Raw genomic sequence first — 23805 nt, forward strand, 5'->3', positions numbered from 1 at the left:
ACTTGGTGCGGGGTCCTGGTGGTCTGTACATGAGGGTGCCTCTTAGGGTTGTCTTGGGGTCGATGTGGATCGCGAAGTGGAGGTGTTCGGCGTCGGGAAGTGAGTTGTTGGTGTGGGTCGAGATGCTGATGGAGCTTTTGTGTGCGATGGCGATGCCTCCTCCGGTGCGGTTGAAGCGGTCTCTCCGGATGATTTTGTAGCCGTCGGGATGGCTATGGCGATGTCGGGTGCCGAGGAGGGGTTCATCCAGGTCTCGGTGAGGAAGGCGATGTCTGGGTTCGTTGAGTTGATGAGGTTCCACAGTTCGATGGCGTGCCTGTGGACGGAGCGGGTGTTGACCAGGATGCATTCGAGGTTGCTTCCGGGGGCGTCGTTCTTGGTGGTGGCGGTGTGGGTCCGTAGGCAGGTGAAGCGGCAGTTGCTGCAGGTGAAGGGTCTGTGGGTACGTTTGGGGGTGGCGCGGTAGCAGCCCGGCGCGCGGCCGGGGTTGAGGTTGGCGAGGGTGGCGGAGTCATAGGTCAAGCGGGGGGCGCGGGGGCCAGGGGTTCGGGCACTAGGCGCGGTCCAGGCGCGGACGGGCGCAGACGGGCTTGCATTAGGCGCGCCTTCGGCGCGCCAGCGGCGCGCCCGCTGCGCGCGGCCGCCATTTAATGGGTAGGTGGGGAGGCGGGGTCAGCTGGGAGGCAGGAGGTGGGCGGGCAGGGGAGCTGGAAGCGGCAAAAAAGAGCGGCAAAAAAGAGCGGCAAAAAAGAGCGGCAAAAAACGGCGGGAAAAGCGCGGTAGGAGCGGCGGGAAAAGCGGCAAGATGGCGAAAAGGGAACAAGAGCCTACTAAAATCTACTAAAAAGGAGGGGCTGAGAGGGGAGGACGGCGCACGGCACTCGGGGGCACACGCACGGGATACAAGGAGAGAAAAGGGGAATTTCAGTCACTCGGGGGCACACGCATGGGATACAAGGAGAGAAAAGGGATTTCAGTCAGCACCAGCACAAGCTCAAGCACTCGGGGTACACGGGCACGAAGGGGGGAGCACACTCACAGGAGAGGAAGGCAGTCAGGGACTGGAGGCGCTGCGTGAGCAGGGGAGCGACCTACCCGAGGGTCAGTGGTCGCTACCTCTGCCTCGCAGCGGCTGCCATTTAAGGGGTAGGTGGGGAGGCGGGGTCAGCTGGGAGGCGGGAGGTGGGCGGGCAGGGGAGCTGGAAGCGGCAAAAAAGAGCGGCAAAAAAGAGCGGCAAAAAAGAGCGGCAAAAAACGGCGGGAAAATCGCGGTAGGAGCGGCGGGAAAAGCGGCAAGACGGCGAAAAGGGAACAAGAGCCTACTAAAATCTACTAAAAAGGAGGGGCTGAGAGGGGAGGACGGCGCACGGCACTCGGGGGCACACACACGGGATACAAGGAGAGAAAAGGGGAATTTCAGTCACTCGGGGGCACACGCATGGGATACAAGGAGAGAAAAGGGATTTCAGTCAGCACCAGCACAAGCTCAAGCACTCGGGGTACACGGGCACGAAGGGGGGAGCACACTCACAGGAGAGGAAGGCAGTCAGGGACTGGAGGCGCTGCGTGAGCAGGGGAGCGACCTACCCGAGGGTCAGTGGTCGCTACCTCTGCCTCGCAGCGGCCGCCATTTAAGGGGTAGGTGGGGAGGCGGGGTCAGCTGGGAGGCGGGAGGTGGGCGGGCAGGGGAGCTGGAAGCGGCAAAAAAGAGCGGCAAAAAAGAGCGGCAAAAAAGAGCGGCAAAAAACGGCGGGAAAAGCGCGGTAGGAGTGGCGGGAAAAGCGGCAAGACGGCGAAAACGGAACAAGAGCCTACTAAAATCTACTAAAAAGGAGGGGCTGAGAGGGGAGGACGGCGCACGGCACTCGGGGGCACACGCACGGGATACAAGGAGAGAAAAGGGGAATTTCAGTCACTCGGGGGCACACGCATGGGATACAAGGAGAGAAAAGGGATTTCAGTCAGCACCAGCACAAGCTCAAGCACTCGGGGTACACGGGCACGAAGGGGGGAGCACACTCACAGGAGAGGAAGGCAGTCAGGGACTGGAGGCGCTGCGTGAGCAGGGGAGCGACCTACCCGAGGGTCAGTGGTCGCTACCTCTGCCTCGCAGCGGCCGCCATTTAAGGGGTAGGTGGGGAGGCGGGGTCAGCTGGGAGGCGGGAGGTGGGCGGGCAGGGGAGCTGGAAGCGGCAAAAAAGAGCGGCAAAAAAGAGCGGCAAAAAAGAGCGGCAAAAAACGGCAGGAAAAGCGCGGTAGGAGCGGCGGGAAAAGCGGCAAGACGGCGAAAAGGGAACAAGAGCCTACTAAAATCTACTAAAAAGGAGGGGCTGAGAGGGGAGGACGGCGCACGGCACTCGGGGGCACACGCACGGGATACAAGGAGAGAAAAGGGGAATTTCAGTCACTCGGGGGCACACGCATGGGATACAAGGAGAGAAAAGGGATTTCAGTCAGCACCAGCACAAGCTCAAGCACTCGGGGTACACGGGCACGAAGGGGGGAGCACACTCACAGGAGAGGAAGGCAGTCAGGGACTGGAGGCGCTGCGTGAGCAGGGGAGCGACCTACCCGAGGGTCAGTGGTCAATTACACCGTTAAGCAGTGATACTAATTAAGCTGTGTAACACAGCCCTTGGGTTCATTTGTCACCTTCAAAAACACAGGACATACACAGTTTGAGATGTCAACTGTCTAGTTTGTCCTCCAAACTGTCTGAGTCAGACCACTGATTATGTAACTTGTCAAATTGCTGGATCCTGAATCACCCTGCATTCTGTCAGCCTGACTGGCATCTGTCTGTGCGTCACACTAAAGTATCCTTGTGTCTACATATGTACCGCAAACCTCTCATTCATCAGGGGGTATTGGGCATGGGCTTCTTCAATGCATATACAAATACATTGTATAGCATCATTTGCCTTTTAACTGTACCATTTGAGTAAAATCTTCTGGGAAAAGCAAAATTCATGGCCTATCCCTTGTCTGGGTCTCATTTATACATGAATGACAAAGTGTGACAGTGTCCCAGGGCCATAGGCAGGGATTGGGTACGGGGCTTTCAGCACAACCAGCAACCTCTGATAATGTCCATGAAAAATACACACGTCAGGACCATGACAGTTCACACACAGAATCACAGTGCTCACAACATATTGATGGGCCGTGTGTGGTGAATAGCTGCGATAATAATCAGCACAGAGGCTATGATGTTCCCAGATGCAGTGGGAATTGCAGAGGCTAACCTGTGTACAAATGTTGTAATGACACCTGCCGGAACATGACACCTGAGACATTATCTCACTCAGCACACCAAGGTTGCCCTGTTAACTGTCTCATTACATGTCTTTAGTGACAGGGTGGGACCATCCCCATGTGGGTTCACATGTCCTCATCCATTTTACTCACATTGATCAACCAAGGATACTTAGTAGATACAGGAATAGCTGCCACTGACTCATGATGAGTCCTGGACCTAACTGTGACAAATTACACCCCAAACAATCTACAGGATCATAATTGTACCACACACATGAACAAGACACCTATGTGCAATTGATCACTGGAAATATGTGGACACGTGCTGTCTTGTATGCTAGTCCACCACAGCCACTTGATAGTTTGGCTCACTTCTATGGCCTCACCTGTGGTGTCATCATACATTTGAGTTTCACCCTTGTCTGTCTGGGCAAACAACATGGTACCCACTTCCTCAATGCATGTGTATGACTCACTGTGGGATTCACCAACTAGTGCCTAGGAAGCTGTTACCAATACTCTAGGACATAGGATGTTGAAAATGAGGACCATTGACATAAACAAGCATCTGCCATCTATCTGCTGCATGCTATGTCATATGTGGTGTCTACGTTACCCTAAATCTTGGAAGTCCACATTACGGATGTTGCTACATGTATGACTAACACATGCCCTCTCTCATTTCCACAATGACTTGCATCTAAGGATTGGACACATGGACGTCACATTCATACAAGCATATGTGCAATTATACTTCATGTGATACACACACACTTGGTCAACAAAAACATTAGTTGCCAAAGCACACACTTTGAGCCAAAGGCATTTAGGTATTGTACATATGTGTGTCACACTGCTATCCTCTCCTTATGCCAATCATACACAATTTGTGCAACACATATATGTAGGCCACACTTATGAACAACTATTGCGTCAGCCAACCGTAAAAATACTGTGAAGGAAGTAGCGGATCATGGTCCGCTGCAGTATGATGTCACACATGTGAACATACACCATCAACACCATAGTGTCTTCAATCAGCCTATCACTGATGTGTCCCAAATGTAACATAACAAAAAAACAGAAAAATTGCCCAATCCCAGTTAATGCACTGAAATTTTGACGTTCCTAGCATTATGCGTCATTTTTTGTCTACCAAAACTGTATTTGTGTCATTTTTTTTTTACGCACAGGAGTGAAAATGAGCCCGCATCCAGATATTTGTACAGGCCATGTACTATTATGTGGATGCGGGCTAATTTCCACTCCTGTGCCTCAAATAAAATGATGCAAATACAGTTTTGGTAGACAAAAAATGACGCATAACGCGAAAAAGGGCGGACATTTTATACAGGAAGTGATGTAATAGGATATTCTGTTAACAGATCACGTACAGTGAGTGTGCTTTCACTTTCACTTTTCAGTCTATGATCCTTCTAGACTGTGTGGCTGTGTAGAGAGTGGTGTCCTGAAATTTTGTGCTTGTTTGTCCTGTGTGCTATCTGTAAAGTCAATTTTTAAAATAAATATTGATGATGTATACTGTACTACTGTGTTTTGTCTACATTTGTCCATTTATCTTGTGTTTGTGTTATTTGTGGGAGTCTGTTGTGGGTAGTGTTAGTTTGGGGATAGTTGGGCTCTTTTAGTGGTTAAGTTTACTTTTCATCTGTATTTGTACCCCTACTTTCCCCTTTTTCCCCTTTCTATTTCTTTTACCCCTATTCCCTTTCACTTTTCCAGTATGTCTGGTAGGCCACGTCTTGGCAGGATGGGTGAAGAGGGGTTGGGGGGGTTCATATGGCTTGTGTGCCATTTATTGCCACTCATGATCCAGGCAGGGGGCAGGGTGATACAGGGGTATCCAACAGAGGCGAGCAGAATCCAGTGGGGAAAGTTGCTGCATCACCTGCAGCGTGTGTATGCCAGCCAGAGGAGTGACCACCAGCTGAAGCACCGGTGGGCTGACCTCATCACCAGGGAGTCAGAAGTTGCTGACTGTGTGTAATGCTGGGGAAACATACAGGGATAAATGATGCACTATGGTAAGGATCACAATTGCTAGCTGTCAGGTAGCACGTGCTCAGCAAACTTACAGGATACTTTTCCATGAAGTAAATTGGTGCGGCCTTTTTGTCAGACAACCAAACAAAATAGGAGCCAATCATGTCTATATAGGGTACTATTGACAGAGAAGTAAAGATGTACCAACATATTGGCTAACTTTGTTGACGCAATAGCTAGACTGACTTTAGAATCACTACATGATGCTGAAAATGAGTGCTGCCTTCACGTCAATTGATAATAACAAAGTGGCTCAGACATATGTCTCATGTGAGTCTGGTGAGTGTGGAAGGAAAGCGTTCACGGAAGTACTATGACTGTTTGGGATTATTGTGTTCCTTTTTTTTTTGGATACATGTCAGATCTGGATTTGAAAACATTGTGAAAAGGTGTAAGGTGCCCTCAGCTAACATCTTAGAATGTTTGTTGGAGTTAGTTGTGCCACATTCCAATTATGGATTGCAGTCCAAAGGTATGCACATGGCTTCACATCTCCATGGTTGGTGCAAATCACCATAGCTGGGCCACATCAATTGAAACAAATGTAACAACAGGAGGGCTTACAAAAGTCCCTGCCCCTCCCTCTGTACATTGTACCTATGTGTCATTAATGTGTCATGGCCACAAGGCATGTTTGACTGGTATTGCAGTCCTCAAGTAACCAGGCTTTGGATGTCTCTCTTGGATGCCCATGATGAGACGATTACACTCCATATTTTTTTCTGGTCACCAATTATGGGGCATGTTTGCAACCACATGATAGTTAGGGTCAATGTATGTGTACAGATATGTGTGTAACTGTCACAGGAGACCCATGCTATGTACAAGTTGGCCGTGATATATCAGATGCAGTCCCATCATGTCTGAATGGCTGCCATTTCCTTATTCAGCCTACACATTGTATATGTTTATGAAATTGTTGCGCTGTGCACAGATTTTGAGCACATTTCTTCCTTCCATACCTTACAGGTGGACCGGCACCCTACACTGTGGGAGAAGTGGCGACATTTGAGGACCCCGACCACTCCAGTAAGTGTTGATATGTCTGTTATGTGTTGTGTTTGCTGGTTATGGACTCGTTTGTGTTGAACGCATAGCAAGGTGTGATGCGGTGGGCAATCATTTCTCTTGTTCCATGAGTGGGATTTCAGTTTCTCACATGTTTTGAGTTGGCCAATGCTTATCCAATGGTATTATGTAGGGATTGTCGGCAATTCCTGTAGGCCCCACTGTGAGTACTGGGGTTAGTCATGTCATGTGGATGACACTTGTATCAACAAGAGTCGCACTGGAAGTCAGCTCCGATTTAGTCAGCCTGTCAGACCCACATTCTCCAAGATTGGTACAGCAAATTGCTTTCCAATAGACTTCTGCTTCCCTATTTACCAACGTAATTATGAAACTGTAGGTAGAACCTCCTAGCAGCATGTACTTCCACATGTAGTGCTACAAGTATGTGGAACCTGTGCAATGACCTAGGTATGCATGCAATTCATGATCATGGGTGTTCTTGCAACTCTGTGTCTGATGTAAGTCAGGCCTTACTGGAAGTATATGTTGTGTACCAAGTTCTGCATTTCCTGACGTGTGGCCCTATGATTGCTCTAGGGTTTGCTGACTCCTAATTGTTGATAGACCTTACCTGTGGTGTGTGTGTAGAGCCAAACACGTGTGGAGTTTTCTATACACTCCTCAGTGTACATGTTGTTGGAAATTGATAGTTGTTTATCCACCCCCCCACCCTCAAACACAAGCATGGGTTTGTGAATGGGGTACCTAGTACTGATGCTACCAGTATGTTACACATACATGTGAATAAGTGACTGTTTGGTTGGAACCTAGTATACACACTCAGGTTTGGCACTTGGTACTATACTGGCAAGTCCAGTTACAACTTGCAACCCATGTGGCTTTAGTTTTGCTTTCCGTACACTGACATTTGTAGCCCAGGTCTTGGCGGAGGATATGCAGCATGATTCTTAGCTTATAACTGGCAGAACTCAGATTGCAAGTCAAAGCCAGTTGTTACCCATCTTGTAGGTTATGGATGTGCTATATGTGATGTGACCTTTGTAGACTGGCCTGCCATGTACTTCCTCAGGGACATTCAATGATCTGTATTGTGATATGAGCTGTTACAATTACAGTAGATGTATTGTCTGATTAACTTCTTGTGCCATTTCACACAATGCAGTTACTAATGTTGAATATTTGCATTTGTCTTCACAGCTGCAAACATGACTCCAGACCAGGTCTGTGAATTCCAGCGCCGGGCCATGAGATACCAGCACATCCTGCTGGTGGAGTCGGGGTTCAGGAGGATGGCCCAGCGATATCGCTATGCACGGGCCTCTGGGGCAGGCAGAGCCTTCCCACAGGGTGGCCCTACTTTGCCCACCACAGCCACCACCAGCACAACCACCAATTCAAGCCAGGTGGCCCCACCCACAGCTGGGACTGTTGTGCCTACATCTGCTGGACTTCCAGGCCCCAGCATTGCTACCGGTGCAGGACAGCCCACTGGGCCTGGCAGTGGGCTGACAGACACACACACACACAGACCTCCTCCACTGGTACCCAGACTGCCACAGCTCCATCTGTTGACCCTGCAGCCTTCCACAACATGGAATGGAAGATGGACCGTGTGCTGCGCAAGTTGAGCCACCTGAGCCTGGATGTGCGCCACATTAACCGGCGTGTTAAGTCTATCAAGAGGACCCTCCGGAGGGCCAACCTCTAGACATTTTTTGATGGACATGATTCCCTCCCCTCCCTCCTCTTTCCTTGTTCTTATAGTTAGTGGGATTAGGGGGCTTAGTGTTAGGTTAGTATAGGTTGTTAGTTTAGTTAGTGTTAGTGGGTGGGGGGTCCAGATTCTTTATATTTTTACTTATTAAGTGTGTGGGTGGGTGGGTGTGTGTTATGTTGGGGTTCTTGTGTGTTTAAAACACAAAAAAATACAACAACAAAAATACAAAAAAATATATATTTGTTTAGGATAGTATAGTATGTGTTTAGGTTATTATGTGTTGTCCTCCATGTGTCCCGTCTCATAAGGCGGTGGGGGGCAGATGTTTAGAACGTTTCGTTACATGTGATAAGTAAGTGTAGCTTAGGTTAGTTAGGGACAGTTGTGGGTAATGAGTAGTCAGGGTAGATTAGAGTAGGTAAGATTTTTCTATCAGTTTACTCTTCTGTGATTAGCATTTAATAAATATTTGGTTAACCCTTAATAGTATGTGTTGAATGGTACTTGATCATGTGTTTGGATTCAGCGTACATACATTTTTTACCATTACATTTGTGTCCTATGCTACAAACAAATCCCAACTGAGCTGTATGGTGTATTGTTTCTCACTTCATCAGATATGTCCCTCAGGATGGGCAGAGTATTATGCAATCACGGGCACTGTGCAGATTTCTCTGACTACATAATATCAGGACAGTTGTATTGACAAGGTACGTAATTTGACAGTAGGCACATTTCTGTTATCTACTGCACAGTTGATATGTCACATTACCCAGAGACAGATTTGTTGTGTAAGTGATATTTATTGAAAAGTGCTGTAGTGCTATCTGTACATTCTCCATGATTGTGAGTCCATTATAGTGACATCTTACACATTGTGATCCAACACAAGGGTTTACCAAAATGCTTTTGACATGCTGGTGTTGATGTTTCAGACAGTGCAGAGGAACAGAATTTGCCAATGACTAGGAGAGAGACAGTCACTGGGCTGGGTGACAAGATATACAGTGGTTTGCAGAACAGTGCTTGAGTACAGTTGTTGCAAGACTGGCAAGTTACAAAGCGCAGGACCTTGGTAATTGTTGGCCATGTGGCAGGGACTAGTGCTTCCGGGTCATTTTCCTTGTGAATGTGATCTGTTCCATGTCTTCTTCTTCTGATGTGTGTGTTGCCTCCTCTGTCCTTGTTGTTGTTGGTTGTGAAGGGGCAACACACACCTCAGTGTTAGAAGACATGGAGTCAGACATCCCAGTCGCTGCTCCCTGTGAAGGTCTTAAGGGCAGTACTGCAGCAAGGAGTGTCTGCTGGTTCTTGAGAATAGCAGCCACATCACTATGGTAGGCAGCCAGGTCGGCCCTGAGGGGTTCAAAGTTGCATTCGTGCACACGTTGAAAGGATTGCTGTTGTAGGTGTTGGGTCAACTGTATTACAACTGTGCTGATTTCCTTCTGGGTTTTCTGCAGTTCCTGCAAGTTAGATGTTAGGGCTTGCATAGCTGCTGCCTGATCTGCAGATGACATCATGCACAAACGCACCCCCTCTAGGCTGGCTGCCATATTTTGCATCCCCACCCACACCTCCTTGGCCAGCTCCCGCTGTACTCCAACTACAGTTCTCTCAAAGCTGGGGCCAGTGTCGTCTGAGTCCTCAGCTGTATTGGAGCTGGCAGGTCTTACAATTGGGGTGGTGGGTGGATCCTCTGCGATGGCTGCTTGTTCTGTGCTCCTCCTTGTGGTTGAAGGTGGGGTCTGGAGGGTTTCAAGGACCTTTTGGATAGTCTCCTGGGGAATGTTTATCGGCTCGTCATCCATGTCATCAGGGTAATCTGGGATAGGCATATCCGCAGGAGATCCATCTTCCTCTGCAATGAAACAGGGTACAATTAGTGTGTCTGTGTTGTGGCAATTTTGATGTGACATGCCTGCCTTTTGATGAATTCACTTTGTGATCTTGTTTTGTGTTAATTGATTCAGTCCTTAAGATGGGCATTCTTCCAGGCCTATGGCCCACCTGCATGTCACATGTATGTTACTGAGTTATTAGACTTGTCAGCATCATCGCCTCTAGGTGTTGGTTTAGGCCAAATAGAGAATTGCCACCTTCTTGTCCTACTCAAGCCTCCGTCTACATCCATGCTCATGGTGAGACCTTTCACTGGCTGTGGGTGCTCTGATGGCCCTGGCAGCACAATTAACCTGTTCTGTGCCCAGGACGTAATGGTTACGTCCTGAGGTACAGTTCTGCTGTGCCCAGGATGTAACCATTACGTCCTGGTCACAGAGCCCAGAGGGAGCGCTAGCGCTCCCTCTGTGGGGTTCCCCCCCAGCCCCCCAAGTCAGAGATGGAAGGGGAAGCCCTTCCCCTTCCACTCCCGACCCCCCCACCCCCCCTGTGACGTTAGCACGCGCACGCTGACAATCACAATGCCTCCTCCTTCGCGCTGGAAGCTCAGCTTCCAGCGCGATGATCAGAAGAGAAATGCAAAGCATTTCTCTTCCGATCACAGGGAGGAGGCAGAGAGGCTTCAAAGAGAAGGAAATGTATTTCCTTCCCTTTGAAGTCTCTCTCTGCGTCTTGGCAGCCGGATTGTAAAGCAATCCGGCTGTCAAAACGCCAACTAGACACCAGGGATGTCTTTTTTATTTTTGAAACAGACAAAAGGGAGCGACCCCTTGGGCAAGGGTCGTCCCAGGGGGGTCATTTTTTTTAAGGCCTTTTCTGCCCCCTTTTCTGTTTAGTTTTTTTTTGAGGTGGGAGCGACCCCTTAGGCAAGGGTCGCTCCCCTAGGGGGCAAATTATATTTAGGCCATTTCTGCCCCCCTTGGGGGCAGATTGGCCTATTTTTATGAGGCCAATCTGCCCCCAAGGTGGGCAGAAACCACTAGACACCAGGGAGTTTTTTTTGTTAGTTTGTTTTTCACGTAAGGGGAGCGACCCCTTAGGCAAGGGTCGTTCCCCTGGGGGGCAAATTTATTTTAGGCCATTTCTGCCCGCTTTGGGGGCTGATCAGACGATTTTAGGTCAATCAGCCTATTTTTATTAGGCCGATCTGCCCCCACGGGCGCAGAAACCACTAGGCACCAGGGATTTTTGTTGTTGTTGTGTTTCACAGATGGGGAGCGACCCATTAGGCAAGGGTCACTCCCCTGAGGGGCAAATTGTATTTAGAACATTTCTGCCCCCCTTGGGGGCAGATTGGCCGATTGTAGGTCAATCTGCCCCTAAGGGAGCAGAAACCACTAGGCACCGGGGATTTTTTTTTTGGCGCCAATGTCACGCAGGGGGAGCGACCCCATAGTCAAGGGTCGCTCCGGGGGGGGGTTGGGGGGAGGGGGAAAAATTTATTTTAGGCCATTTCTTCCCCTCCTGGGGCCGGCTGAGCTAGAGGCCAAAATCCACAGGTAGGCACTGTTTTCTATGAAAAAATGTGATGTGTCCACGTTGTGTTTTGGGCCATTTCCTGTTGCGGGCGCTAGGCCTACCCACACAAGTGAGGTATCATTTTTATCAGGAGACTTGGGGGAACGCTGGGTGGAAGGACATTTGTGGCTCCTCCCAGATTCCAGAACTCTCTGTCACCGAAATTTGAGGAAAACTTGTTTTTTTAGCCAAATTTTGAGGTTTGCAAAGGATTCTGGGTAACAGAACCTGGTGAGAGCCCCACAAGTCACCCCATCTTGGATTCCCCTGGGATTCTAGTTTTCAAAAATGCACTGGTTTGCTAGGTTTCCCCAAGGTGCCGGCTGAGCTAGAGGCCAAAATCCACAGGTAGGCACTGTTTTCTATGAAAAAATGTGATGTGTCCATGTTGTGTTTTGGGCCATTTCCTGTCGCGGGCACTAGGCCTACCCACACAAGTGAGGTATCATTTTTATCGGGAGACTTGGGGGAACGCTGGGTGGAAGGAAATTTCTGGCTCCTCTCAGATTCCAGAACTTTCTGTCACCGAAATGTGAGGAAAACGTGCTTTTTAGCCAAATTTTGAGGTTTGCAAAGGATTCTGGGTAACAGAACCTGGTCAGAGCCCCACAAGTCACCCCATATTGGATTCCCCTAGGTCTCTAGTTTTCAGAAATGCACAGGTTTGGTAGGTTTCCCTAGGTGCCGGATGAGCTAGAGGCCAAAATCTACAGGTAGACACTATCCAAAAAACATCTCTGTTTTCGTAATTTTTTTTTTGATGTGTCCACTTTGTGTTTTGGGGCATTTCCTGTCACGGGCGCTAGGCCTACCCACACAAGTAAGGTATCATTTTTATCGGGAGACTTGGGGGAACGCTGGGTGGCAGGAAATTCGTGGCTACTCTCAGATTCCAGAACTTTCTGTCACCGAAACGTGAGGAAAATGTGTTTTTTTTAGCCAAATTTTGAGATTTGCAAAGGATTCTGGGTAACAGAACCTGGTCAGAGCCCCACAAATCACCCCATCTTGGATTCCCATAGGTCTCTAGTTTTCAGAAATGCACAGGTTTGGTAGGTTTCCCTAGGTGCCGGCTGAGCTAGAGGCCAAAATCTATAGGTAGGCACTTTGCAAAAAACACCTCTGTTTTCTTTCAAAAAATTTGATGTGTCCATGTTGCGTTTTGGGGCATTTCCTGTCACGGGCGCTAGGCCTACCCACACAAGTGAGGTATCATTTTTTATCGGGAGACTTGGGGGAACGCTGGGTGGAAGGAAATTTGTGGCTCCTCTCAGATTCCAGAACTTTCTGTCACCGAAATGTGAGGAAAATGTGTTTTTTTAGCCAAATTGTGAGGTTTGCAAAGGATTCCGGGTAAGAGAACCTGCTCAGAGCCCCACAAGTCACCCCATCTTGGATTCCCCTAGGTCTCTAGTTTTCAGAAATGCACAGGTTTGGTCGGTTTCCCTGGGTGCCGGCTGAGCAAGAGGCCAAAATCTACAGGTAGGCACTTTGCAAAAAACACCTCTGTTTTCTTTCAAAAAATGTGATGTGTCCACGTTGCGTTTTGGGGCGTTTCCTATCGCGGGCGCTAGGCCTACCCACACAAGTGAGGTATCATTTTTATCGGGAGACTTGGGGGAACATAGATTAGCAAAACAAGTGTTATTGCCCCTTGTCTTTCTCTACATTTTTTCCTTCCAAATATAAGAGAGTGTGTAAAAAAGATATCTATTGAGAAATGCCCTGTAATTCACATGCTAGTATGGTCACCCCGGAATTCAGAGATGTGCAAATAACCACTGCTCCTCAACACCTTATCTTGTGCCCTTTTTGGAAATACAAAGGTTTTCTTGTTAGCTATTTTTCACTCTTTATATTTCAGCAAATGAATTGCTGTATACCCGGTAAAGAATGAAAACGCACTGCAGGGTGCAGCTCATTTATTGGCTCTGGGTACCTAGGGTTCTTGATGAACCTACAAGTCCTATATATCCCGCAACCAGAGGAGTTCAGCAGACGTAACGGTATATTGTTTTCGAAAATCTGACATTGCAGGAAAAAGTTACATAGTAAAACGCAGAGAAAAATTAATGTTTTTTTCACCTCAATTTCAATATTTTTCTTTTTCAGTTGTTATTTTCTGTAGGAAACCCTTGTAGGATCTCCACAAATTACCCCTTGCTGAATTCAGAATTTTGTCTACAGAAATGTTGTGGTTTCTGGGATCCAGCATTGGTTTCATGCCCATTTCTGTCACTGACTGGAAGGAGGCTGAAAGCACAAAAATTCGCAAAAATGGGGTATGTGCCAGTAAAATGCCAAAATTGTGTTGAAAAATTGGGTTTTGTGTTTCAAGTCTGCCTGTTCCTGAAAGCTGGGAAGCTGGTGATTTTAGCACCGCAAACTCTTTGTTGATGCCATTTTCACAGAAAAAACCACAAGTCTTCTTCTACAGCCCCTTTTTCCAATTTTTTTGAAAAAAACGAAATTTTCACTGTATTTTGGCTAATTTCTTGGCCTTCTTCTGGGGAACCCACAAAGTCTGGGTACCTCTAGAATCCCTAGGATGTTGGAAAAAAAGGACGCTAATTTGGCGTGGGTAGCTTATGTGAACAAAAAGTTATGAGGGCCTAAGCGCAAACTGCCCCAAATAGCCAAAAAAAGGCTCGACACAGGAGGGGGAAAAGGCCTGGCAGCGAAGGGGTTAACAATCTAGGCCTGCCCCAATCTCTGATCTTTCACATCCACTTAAATGTATTTGACATGTGGCATATCCTATGCATAGCAATGTTATGATCCGATATGGATGTTGACATTGGTAATGTGTACTGCTGATGTTGGGGAATGTGTGTTACATTGGATTGCCCTGATAATCGTATCAGTGTCCTATTTCCTCCTCTGACTGTGCAGGTGTATTTCAGTGACCAGTTACATGTGTCCCCCCTCAATGCTGTTGTCTGAGCATTATGACGTTTGGGATGTTGCATTGTTACCCAGGCTTAGGATGGACCCTGACATATGCAGCATCTCCTTAGTGCTGTGTAGCTCCTATTGTTGTTTACATTGGCTGATGTTTGCGACAACTATGGGCATTGACATTTGACAGTCTTGTTTCTGGGGATTGTTGAAGTTGTCATCCTCACCCCCTAATTTAGGTGTGTATGCTCCATGGGGAGGTGACTGCCATTGGCTACTTGAGCTGCACACAGAGCGGAGGTGGTAGTGACAACTGTTGTCACTGTTACATTCCAATTGTCGGTATGGCTAGAGGTTGTTAATAGGGCCCTAGTTAATGTAGGGGGTATGGTGGCTGACATGTGCCGGGATGTCAGTTTGACGTTGTGGCCTTCCCTCCTGGCGTGGCTTTCCCTTTGCTTCATCATTGGCATGAGAGCATGCCCTCATGGGACTGTTGTTGGTGTTGTGTAATGGTGTGCCCCAGGTCTTCTCAGAACGGGCCATGCCCCCCTGCCGTGCCCCTTTACCCATGCCACTCCATGTATAAGATGACTTCCATGCATTTTGTGGTCGGTGTCCCCCCCCTGCTCACAGTTAACATTATTGCATTATAATTCCCCATGCGACTTACCCTGCATGTGCGTTGTCTCCTGTTAGTCTGCGCTGTCCTGTCCTTGAATCCCTGTGACGATCTCCTCAGGGATGACGGCTGCGACCATCTCCTCTATGTGGTCCAGGGCCTCCTGGTCTGCTGGACTTCCACCTCCATTCTGCAGTGATGCCTTCCTGTTCCTGGCCATCTTTTCCTTGGTCCTGCACTTGCAGTCATGCCAGCGTTTCTTGCACTCAATGACTGTTCTGCATACTTCAGCCACACTGTTAATCTTGTCGACAATTTGTTGCAATATAGCCCCTCTCCTACTGATTGGCAACTTTGAGGTGACAAACAGTTGGTGCTGGTGTTCCGTCACCTCTTTAACCAGAATTTCCTGCTCCTCTGCACTGAAGCAACACTTTCTTTTCTTCTTAAAAGTGTTCTGGTTCTTGTGTGGGTCATCCTGGCTGGTTTCTGGTCTGCTGTCATCTTCCTGGGGTCTGTAGTGGAATCTGGGATCCATTTTGGCTCTCCTCTGGTGAAATGGCAGTGTTTGCGTTTTTTTTTTACTCTATTGCGTAAAAAATTTGCTTTACTGCGGTGTGCGTCAAAAATAATGACTCCCACCTGTGGTTTGCGCCGCTGTGCATCAAAGTATAAATTTGAGGCCTGCACGGCGCACCAAAATGGCGTTAGCCGGCTGTAATATTTTTTACGCAAAACTGTGCCGGCGCAGTTTTGCGTAAAAAAATATAAATATGGCCCTAGGTGTGCCTGGAAGGGCCTTCACTGGCAGGACAGGAGGTAGGGGCTGGACTGAACCCCTCTTATACTTGAATAGGCTGTGGGCTGCCACTACACAAAGAGTTGCATACCCCCTGTAGTTAGTTTAGAGTCAAGGCCTGGAAAGCAGGGTTCCTGTGCACTTCAACTGCATGCACCTAGAAGCTCTTCTCCACTTCAAAATCACAACTGGGTATAAATACTGGACCTCGTACAACAGCTCTTCAGGACACTTCTGGATATTCTGCCAGGAAGAACTCTTGTGTTGCTGAAAAGACTGCTGCTCATCTGTACTGCTGCTCTGAAGGACTGCTACCCTGCTGCCCACTGCCTTCTTTCCTCAGTGAGAAGCACAGGACCACTACTTTTTGAACCCAGAACCCAGGGTGACTCCAAGGGGTAGCTGGCTAGCTTCTTGATCTGAGGCCTTAAGGGCACAACAGGTTTCCACAACCTCAAATCTGCACATGGACCCTGACAACTGCGAGTCAACCCTGCCCAGTGGTCCACCCCAGTCATGGACCCTTGGGAATGGGCTTATGGTGATCTGTCGTTCTCTCTGCATCTTCGGAACTAACTCATCTCCTATGCTGCATGGTGCAAATCCAAGCAAAACTGACTCATCACCTTTACTGCATGGATTGGACCAGCCGCAAAGACCTGCATAACCTTCACAGCCCCATTGGAATTGCTGCTGCACAACGCATCCTCTGTGCAGGCCCTTGTATCCCTCATTTCTGGCAGTCTCGATGATGATACCAGATTCCACATCGCAGTCCATTGGAACTGAAGGATCACCTGAGTCCACGCCACATTATTGACGCCGGGCTTTGCTTTGCAAGAACAATGCTGTCCTTGCAATGCAGCCTAATCCCATCTCAGAACCAATGCATACCTTGATCTGTACACAGATCTTTGTCCTGAATCCACGCATTCCCCCTAAAATCAGGATTTAAGGTACTCTGTTCTGGGGGTCTACCTGGGTCCCAACAGTAGCTGGCATGTGCTCCATTGTGGTTGGACTGAACTTGTGACTTTCTCTGACACAATCAGATATCCACAGTGGGCACTTGGTGGTTTTTGGAAGTATTTTTACTAACATCTTTAAAATTGCAAATCTCCAGTTCTACTGATTGGATTTTTTTTAATAAAAGAAAGCTCTGTTTTTATAGCGCGGCGTAGGATATTTTTGCATGGTGTTTTCACTTTATTACTGTTTAAAGTGTTGCATAACTACTTTACACATTGTCTCTAAGTTCTGCTTGAGTGCTCTGTGCCATGCTATGTTAGGGTTGAACACAGTTTAATTTAGGGTTAGCTTGTGCATCATCCTGAGAAGAATTGGGGTTGTTGCTTGACCAGGTACCACATATCAGTTAACCCACAACCCAATTCCTTACAAGATCGATGATGGGAAACTGATCATCAGGTAGCATAAGGGGCCAGTGCTACTGGCCAAGAAGATACTCATTATAGTCCTGGGAGTAAGTCTGAGTCAAAGTTTACTGTCCATCCTTGAGGGGCATCAGGTGGCTTTTCACTGTAGTCGCTCCCAGGTCTGAGTCTTCTCATCTGTCTCTTCTTGTGTAGTGGATTTTAAGCCAGAATGATTTAGGGGCCAGTCGCCACAGGCCAATTCTAGGATGACGCGTCATCCCAATACCCCTGTCCCACCGCTCCTGCAGAGCATTCTGAGATAATCCAAAATAATGACTTCAAGTTGTCTCTGGTGAGATCTCCCTTGAAAGCCTTGTTCCCTTAATGACATAGCTGCCTGACCTCTTTTCACCAAAACTTTAAAGGTGAGACCCTTCTGTGTTGGTTCTAGAGGTCTGAGCTCCCTCCTTTCTCCAGTGGTCTTGGGCTACCCCAGTCCCGGTATAGTGTGACAATCTAACTAACAGATGCAAATCTCATCCCCACTCCTTTACTTTCCCTAGAACTAGTTTAAGCACTGTCTTTTGCACCTTTGTGTGGGGAGGCATTCCATCCCTCTGCTGGGGAGCAGGGTAATTAATTTTACCCAGAAGGCAAGACAAAGATTTAGCACCTGATTAAAGAAAAGTGGTGCTACACCCATAGCGTCCCCCCTAACGCCACCATGTGTGTACCGTATCTAAGATACGGCACACCATGGTGGTAGCTAAGGAAGCTAGTGTCATAATTTTTTATGCTAGTTCGGAGCTTTAGCAACACAAAAGGAATATGGACAGAGTGCTGAACAATGCAAACACTCACCCACAATCACAGATCTGGGTTTAATAAATCATTCTTTTGCTCACCATGCTACCCCAGTTTGGACCCAGCCATATGCAAATCAGTCTTGACTCTGTTCCTCATGAGAACAGTCCAGCCCGAACTGCCAAGCCAGGACCTCCCTGGACCGGAAACAAGCATCCTGGGACCAGTTTCAAAGTATCACCCATCATCAGCCAGGTTAGCTTGAATCCAGTGGCACAGTGAGCACGGGACCCATGTCTGGGCATACCCTTCCCACTTAGGGCAACTTTAGCAACACAAAAAGATGATGGACGGAGTGCTAAACAATGCAAACACTCACCCCCAGTCACAGATCTGGGTTTAATCCATTGTTCTTTTGCTCACCATGTCACCCCAGTTTGGGCCCAGCCATATGCAAATCAGTCTTGACCCTGTTCCTCATGGGAACAGTCCAGCCCGAACTGCCAAGCCAGGTCCTCCCTGGACCGGAAACAAGCATCCTGGGACCGGTTTCAGGGTATCACCCATCATCAGCCAAGCTAGCTTGAATCCAGTGGCACAATGAGCACGGGACTCACGTCTGGGCATACCCTTCCCACTTAGGGCAACTTTAGCAACACAAAGGGATGCTTTGCAGGACTACAGTCATAAATTCTGACTGCAAAGCCCATTGAGGCCTATTGAAAACAATGGTGTCCCTCCTTTTAACGCCTGCTCTGAGCAGGCGTTAAAAGTGCAGAAAAAAATGACATAAAGAAATCTCTTTGATTTCTTTGTGCCATTTATTTGCCCCCTCTCCCCCCCTTAGTGGTGGAACGCCCCCTTTGCATACATTATGCCAGGAACAGGCATAAGGTAGTGCAAAGGGTTACAAAGTGGCACAATGCATGTATTGCACCACTTTGTAAATCTGGTGCTGTGATTTTGGCCATGTTGTGCCACATTAGCGAACAAATAATGACGATAATGTGGCACAAGGAGGCACTAGGGACTCAGAAATCAGCCCCTAAGAATCTGTTTACAAGCATGACAAATTGTAAAGTCCACTGAGACATGAATGTTGCTTATTGGGGACATGTAATTTCAACTTTGTGTGCATGTTTTAATCCAGTTTGATACCTCATAGACTCTGTCATTCTATATTGAGTAAAACTGTGAGTTAGGACAGATTTCACCTATGATGTATAACACATTACAGTACTGGAAGCCTACATTATGAATACCCCAGGTCATTGCAGGTCCTTGAAGAGTCTCTTCTGCTACAGAAATACATGTGTCCACTACTGGGTTTCTCACATCAGTAGTCCCACACACAAAGTGGGCACAGGCGCACATATGCGTGTGCACATGTCCTCATGTGTAAACAGCACATAATCTTACAATATCTGTGCAGCAGCAGCCTTATTTTAAAAGACAGACACTGGTGGTTAACATGCTTGATCCATTTACTGTGAATTTACTGTGAGACTCAGCTAGTGAGACTCACTCACAACAAAAGGCTAAAAATCTAGTTGTCCAGTGTGAAAAATCCTGGGGACTAAGGGGCAGATAACAATGTGCTACAACCATGCTAACATATCAGATCTTCAGGCTAATTTTGGAATTCATGTGGATAGAAGCAAAGAATTGAAATTAAATATCAGTTTTGATAACCAACCTTCTCTTAGACTTCAGCTGACCAACATTCTACCATCATGCTTCTGGATCTTCAGGACCCCTTGTAAATTGCTTCAACGTCTCCCAGTGGCAATTCACAAAATCATTGCTCAGGTACATTCCTACTAAATGTTGGCCCTATAATTCCTTTTAAAATTCTACTGTGCATTTAGAAAACACATCTGGGGGATACAGTGTTTTTGAATCTGACAAGCATATTGTGGATCTCTATGTTCCTATCTATGGACAGTGCCGAATAGCCTGCAGTTCTGAAACAAGTTGAAAATGTATCCATTTCCAGTGCCTTGTTTCCTAAGAAGTACCTCAATGAGGTCACTCTTGAGAGGTATGACATTTGGATAAAAATGATAAACAATACCTACAACCATCCTCAGTTATTCCTTAGTGACTTCCATCAGAAATAAAGATGTAGCCACCTAAATCCTCAAAATGTAGAGTATTTCAAGAGGTGGCCTAAAACATACTATTAAAGGATACTATTACTCATATTCACAAGTAAGATGCTTGCCTAGAAAATGAAACACAATAAGGTTGATTTTCAAATTTGACTTACTTATTTGTGTATTAAATTAGTATATTTGATTTGTTTGCTTGTTTAAGGGTTTTGTAAAACTCATGAGTACCTACAAAGGTGTCCTGCAACTATAAGATTTGCAAACATAAGACTACAGAACAGCTCATTAGAATGTCGGAAATGCAGCTCAAGAAGAGGCAGTTAGGCTGAGAAAAGCCAAAATGGAGGAAATGGGTCAAACTTGAAATGGGAGGGTGTTCCAGTATGTGGCAGCAAACACGATAAATACTTGAATACCAGGTTGAGCTTCTGAAAAATTGACTTACTGCCTGGTGGTCAAGCAGGGTAATACAGCATCAACATATGTTGCAAGTAGAGAGGATTAGTGAGGTTGAATGCCTTGTGTGTTAGCATTACTCGCTGACCTGATAACCAGGCTTTCTGGAAGGGGGACAGCAGCCATCCCAAGCCCCCCTTGAATACCTTTTAATGCACACCGTAAAACTAACAAGATTTGGCAGATATTCACAAGGAAAAAATAAGACTGGGGCACGAGAGAGAGAAAGAGAAAGCGAGAGAGAGAGAGAGAGACCATTATTTATACTTTCTAGGAAAACAGAGTGAAAAAGCATAGAAAACGATCAAGACATAAGTTTGACCGAACATCACACAGGGGCCCTAGCAAAGCTTGCAAGTCAGCTCAGGTGACCTGCAGTAATATTAGAGATGTATGCATGGCATTTCCCTGCAAGTAGAGGGTCTGATTGGGGTTTACTTCAGATGTTGGGGGTCTTGCCATACTAATGAAGCATACCCCCAGTGGGGAATAGTGGTGGACAACCATGTCAATCATGTCAGTACAGCATCTCAGCAAACTCAGCATCAACTGTGTGGAATGGAAGATGGAATAGGATGTGGTGAGTGTAGACAGGGGACAGGAAAAGGAGTGTTGATAGGGGGAGGGTGAAAGACAGAGGGTCAAGGCCTTAAAACATTGAATGAGTAGGGGATAGATGAGTACACGGGCTACATTGGAAGCTAGGGACAATAAAGCAATCTAGGGCAGACCAGTATCGTGTGAACAGCCTACTGGCAACAAAAGAAAGGGTGCTACGACAATGGAACACCACTCCCACAAGACATTGGAGGAGGGGTGGGTTTTGTTTATTGGCACAACTAATTTTTCACTGTGTGCTCCACACCACTAAGAAGTTTCCCCAAACCCTCCCAAATACCTCAAATTAGTCTGTATGTGAATCTTTCATGTAAGGCCACATAGGGAGATCTATCATCCAGTTAATCAGGGTGGGCCCAGTTGCTTAGCACCAATGGCAGAGGATACATAACTTGCCCACTGTTCTGGTGGTGGCCAACTAACAGGGGGAGTAAGTATCTATCTCAGGAGTATTATCAATGTCATAGAGGAGGGCAAGGTGGGCCAATGGGTGTAGAGACTGAGGTGAAACCATCAGAGATGTGTCTACACTCCAGCCCAATAAGGCTGAATCTGTGGGCATCGCCACAAAATATGTATTAGCTCACATTCATCTGGCATCTCAAGCAGTGAATGTGGGCCTAAAGGCCTACCCGGAATAGTTTGTATAGGGCAAGTACTAGTCATGCATTACAGTGGAATAGAGGAACTTTAGGTGAGAGTCTCAGAGTACCCTGTCTTGGGGATGGAGTAAGTCTACTCAGTTTGTTGGGGCAAAGTCTCTACTTAAGATAATTTGCCAAATGGCTCTGGTCCCAGTCATGGTGGGTTTTGAGTGGCCCTCTCCCACATACAGCACCTGAACACTTAGCCTGCCACTTGCTGTGGCCTCCAGTGCCTGCTTGTTCCAGCCTCATCCAGTGACACTGCTGCTGTCCGCGTTTCCTACTCACTGTTTTTCTTGCAGACAGAAGCCATGCCCACTCCAGAACCTATCTAAATCTGGCTGCAGTGTGACTGCACAGCAGACTTGCAAAGTGGACTTGCCACTGGCGCATGAAAGATGCACCAAAGGCAATCTTGCCTGCCCTCTCCAGTGCCTAGACAGTGCCTGGACAATGCCCTTTGACATGACCCCTGCCCCCCACACCATAAACATATGCCATCACTGAGCTCTACACCCTTGACCCTGACGCTGCAACAAACACTGCCACTGTGCCTATCTACGCTCCACATTAGGACCTTTCACCTGTACCTACTGCCACTTCATGTGGGTCAACACATACCCAAACCCACTGCCCAGCCACACCCCAAACACACCCAGAGAACATCTTACCAAAAACACAAACTCACAGGCGCTCTTCTCAACACACACTCACTATGGAAACACACAATCCGGATTTGGCACCTCATCGCCATTCTTAGTGAGACCTGGCTCAACCTACTTCCACATCTGACATCACCACCACAAGCCCAAAGGATACAATCTCACCGACCATCACCACATCAACAGGCCTGGCAGAGAGATCACCATCATACACAAAGAATCCATGAAATGCCCCATCACCACCACAAAGTATGCTATCACCCCACCCATGGAACAAACACGGACTCCAAACAGACAGCAACAGCACCATCTGGGGCACCATCACCTATTGTCCTCCAGGACCTTGTCCAGCCTTTTCTAACTCCTTAGCCGACTTCATCGCCCCCCTCGCCATAGACTCCAGTTTCTACATTTCCCTTGGTGAATTCAACTTCCATCTTAACCATAACATTTTCATCAACACTACCAACCTTTTCAACAGCATTAATAACATTGGACTTGCCCAACTCGTCCACAACCCCACACACCACAGGCCACATGCTAGACCCCATCTTCACCCCCAGTGATTGCACCAGGTACAGCCACATCATTGAATTCACATGGACTGACAATTCCATTGTTTACTTCTACATTACAAGCTCATGGACTTTGCCCCCAGTCTGCCCAATACCTTCAAGACAGCCTTCAACCTCTACCACAGACAGATCAAAGATTCAAAGAAAAAGGCATTAGCCTCATGCATTTAATCAAGGTCCAATCACAGCAAAGAGCTCTTTCACATTGTATAAGAATTCTCCAACTCCTCAGCTGCAACAAACAACATGATCCCCTCACAGGATTTCCGCAACAACCATGCAAACGTCACCCACAACAAGATTGGCAACATTCACAGAAACTTCAAATCCCAGCCCATGGCCACTGACTTCTTCAAGCAACACAATGACCCGCTACCCCCACAGACAAGTGACTAACCAAATGGTACCAACTCACGTCACAGGATACCACATCCATTATGAACTTAGTCCACTCAGGGGCCCCAACCAACCCATGCCCTCCCCTAATCTTTAACCTAGGCGACTCCAGAATCACCACTTTGTTCAACATTTCAATTGCCACTGCCACCTTTCCAGAGGGCTGAAAACGTGGAGAAGTCAACACCTTACTAAAGAATCTATTGGCAGACCCCAGCAAACTCATCATCTACTGACCAATCCCCCTGCCTATGTTGTGCAGCCTTGTGATGAGTGTGTGGTGGGAGAGCATATCAAAGGCTGCTGATACGTCTAGGAGGATCAGAGGTGCCATCTCTCCATGGTGAGTAGGG

This window comes from Pleurodeles waltl, chromosome 1_2 (genome assembly GCF_031143425.1).
Source record: "Pleurodeles waltl isolate 20211129_DDA chromosome 1_2, aPleWal1.hap1.20221129, whole genome shotgun sequence".
Taxonomy (NCBI): domain Eukaryota; kingdom Metazoa; phylum Chordata; class Amphibia; order Caudata; family Salamandridae; genus Pleurodeles; species Pleurodeles waltl.